General features: G+C 38.1%; 1 pseudogene; it reads left to right on the plus strand.

Moving 5' to 3' along the window:
• Positions 1-332: 332 nt before the first annotated feature.
• LOC108530063 (trafficking protein particle complex subunit 2-like) lies at positions 333-745 on the plus strand (annotated as a pseudogene).
• The last annotated feature ends 2,962 nt before the right edge of the window (positions 746-3,707 follow it).

Raw genomic sequence — 3,707 nt, forward strand, 5'->3', positions numbered from 1 at the left:
ATAAAACACCTGTCTACAGCATGGTTTATTAAATATTTTAAGCCCAGTGTTGAGACCTACTGCTCAGGAAAAAAGATTCCCTTTTTCTAAAACAAAAATTACTCTTCATTGAAATGCTCCTAATCATTCAAGAGCTCTGGTGGAGATGTACAAGGGGATTACTGTTGTTTTCATGCCTGCCAACACAGTTTCCATTCTGCAGCCCATGGATCAAGGAGTAATTTCAACTTTCAAGTCTTGTTATTGGCTGAATGCACCAAGTGTCAGTTTCAGTTGTGGGAACTGATTTTGTTACAATGTTGTCTCACTGCAGGAGCCATATATTGAAGACAATGTCTGGAAGCTTCCACTTTGTAATTGTTAGCCACCATGATAATCCAGTTTTTGAAATGGAGTTTTTTTCCCAGCTGGGGAAGTAGAATCCAAAGACAACCATCCGTTACTCATAGCTCATGCTGTTTGCAACCCCATAGATAACATGTGGGTGTCGAAGAACATGTACTTGAAAACTGTGGACAAGTGCAACAAGTGTTTTCTGTCGGCATTCGTAACTCCAGGGCACGTAACATTTTTAATTATGCTTCATGACATAAGGCAAGAAGATGGAATAAAGAACTACTTTACTGATGTTTAGCATTTACACATAAAGTTTGCAATGAATCCATTTTATGAACCTAGTTCTCCTATTTGATCATGTGCATTTGACAGAAAAGTTCAGTTTCTTGGGAAAGGAAACACTTTTTAAGCTGAATGTAGAAAAATTCCGAAACAAATGATGTCACCTCAATGGAGTATACTCAGGAATGTGAACATTGTAAGTAACTTGATTAAATATCTTGGAAAAAATGTTTAAAAACTATTTTTCATAAGGCTTTAGCTGCCACGGATAATGATTCCTCTGATGGATCTAGGGAAAGTACATTGAAAACCGTCTGGACAGCATTCACTGTTCTAGATGCCATTAAGAACATTTGTGATTCCTAGGAGATCAAGCTATAAACATTAACAGGAGTTTGGAAAAAGCTGATTCCAGCCCTACATGGGTAAGCTGGAGGAGTTCAAGGCTTCAGTGGAGAAAGTAACTGCTAATGTGGTGGAAATAGTAAGAGAAGTAGAATTAGAGTGGATCCTCAAGATGTGACTGAGTTGCTACAATCTTATGATAAAATTTGAACAGATGAGGAGCTGTTTCCTTTGGATGAACCAAGAAAGTAGTTTCTTGAGACGGAATCCACTCCTACTGAAGATGCCATGAACATTATTGAAATGACAGCAAAGTACTTAGAATATTACATCAGCTTAGTTGAGAAAACAGAGGCAGGATTTGAGAAGATTGTCTTTAATTTTGCGAGAAGTCCTACTGTGCATGAAAGGCTCTTAAACACAAAAAATTAGCCGGGCATGGTGGCATGCGCCTGTAGTCCCAGCTACTCGGCAGGCTGAGGCAGGAGAATTGTTTGAACCTGGAAGGTGTAGGTTGCAGTGAGCCAAGATCGCACCACTGCACTCCAGTCTGGGCAACAGAGTAATACTCCATTTCTAAAAAAAAAAAAAAAAAAAAACTCTTAAATGGTTTTGCATTCCATGCTACAGAGAAATATTTTTGAAAGGAAGAGTCAATTGATCAATTGATGTGGCAAACTTTATTGTTGTCTTATTTTAAGGAATTGCCACAGCCACCCCAACCTTCAGCAACCTCCATCCTGCTCAGTCAGTAGCCATCAACATTGAGGCAGGAATTTTCACAACCAAAAGACTTGCTGAATGATCAGATAATTATTTGCACTTTTTAGAAATAAAGTATTTTTAATTGAGGTATGTCCACTGTGTTATTAGACATAATGCTTTTACAAATTTAATAGACTATGGTGTTAACTTTTATAAGCACTGGGAAACAAAAAAATTTGTGTGACTTGCTTTATTGCAATATTCACATTAATTGCTGTGATCTGGAATCAAATTTTCACTATTTCTGAAATATGCCTGTATTAGCATTCAGTGGTGATGAATTATCACAACTTAAATCAATACAATTAGATAGAACTTTAAAAATAAATATGAACTGCACAAAACAGATCAATCTGAAAAGCTTAGAGGTGCAAACAACTAGGTATGGTTTAGAATAAATGCTGTTCTACTGTGTGGTAATGTCAGTCATTGTGAAGTAAGTAGCACTAGTGAAAAGATGAGATATCTGAGATTCCTGGAGCATACATGGAGAAGGCTTTTGAAGTGGTAGTTCTGGCCTTTTGCAGACTTTACCAATGCCTATATTTCAGACTTTAAAAAAAATAGATTAGGAGTGGTGATAGGTAGCCATTTAGTAGAAGTCTAAGGCAAGATGTGTTCGGATTGATTAAAAGTTGAGAAAGCTGAGGACCCAAAAGAGGAGGAAGGCCTGGGATGAGTGATAAAAGATAAAGAGGGTTATTGTCCAACAGACACATGAAAAAATGCTCATCATCACTCGCCATCAGAGAAATGCAAATCAAAACCACAATGAGATACCATCTCACACCGTAACGGCACTCATTAAAAGTCAGGAAACAACAGATGTTGGAGAGGATGCTGGAGAAATAGAACACTTTTACACTGTTGGCAGGGATTGCTAAACTGGTCAACCATTATGGAAAACGTATGGCACATTCCTCGCAAGAATACTAGAACTAGATGTATCATATGACCCAGCCATCCCACTACTGGGTTATACCCAAAGGATTATAAATTATTCTAACTACAAAGCACACATGCACCGTATGTTTATTGCGGCCAACTATTTCACAATAGCAAAGACTTGGAATCAACCAAATGTCCATGTGTGACAGACTGGATTAAGAAAATGTGGACACTAGTACACCATGGAACACTATGCAAGGCCCAATTAAAAAAGGATGAGTTTACGTCCTTTGTAGGACATGGATGCAGCCTGGAAACCATCATTCTTAGGCAACTATTCCAAAGGACAGACGCCATTGTTCTCACATCAATAGTGGGAATTGAACAATGAGATCACTGGACTCGGGAAGGAGGAACATCCACACACTGGGCCTTATCATGCGGGAGGGGGAGGGGGGAGGGATTGCCATGGGAGTTATACATGATCTAAATGAGAATGATGGGCTGCGAGTTGAATGGGTGCAGCACACCACATGGCACAAGTATACATATGTAACAAACCTGACACGTTATGACATCGTACACCTAGAACTTAAAGATATAATAAAAAAAAAAAAAAAAAAAAAGAAATACCCACCACAGTAAAAAAAAAAAAAAAAAAAGAGGTTATTGTACTTTTTTTGATGGAGGAAGGGCATAAAAGTGGGCCCTCATGATTTTATGTGCTGTGTGATGTGTGTGTGTGTAAAAATTATCAATAGAGGTTTCAGAGCATGACAGTTCTGCTAACTTCAAAGCAATGTAGGAGCTACTTGGCATTTTTTTAGTTTTGCTGGACATATAGTGGTTACTCAGTGCCTGTTAATTGAGATTGCAGGATAACTAAGCTGCTACTTTAAGATAAACCACAAGTAATATGGGCAGAAGCATTTTATAAAGACCTAGTAAAGTATAATGTGAAATATTTTAGCATTGCTTTCAACTTCTGAAAGTCTCAGGCAAATAGAAAGTAATGCTAAGATCAGTCGTAACTGCAATGGTTCACTCTGAACCTAATGGCCAAAGACAGGCAGATCTGAGTTGCAGAGGTG

The sequence above is a fragment of the Rhinopithecus bieti genome, unplaced genomic scaffold (assembly GCF_001698545.2).
Source record: "Rhinopithecus bieti isolate Rb0 unplaced genomic scaffold, ASM169854v2 scaffold_6536, whole genome shotgun sequence".
In the NCBI taxonomy this organism is placed as follows: domain Eukaryota; kingdom Metazoa; phylum Chordata; class Mammalia; order Primates; family Cercopithecidae; genus Rhinopithecus; species Rhinopithecus bieti.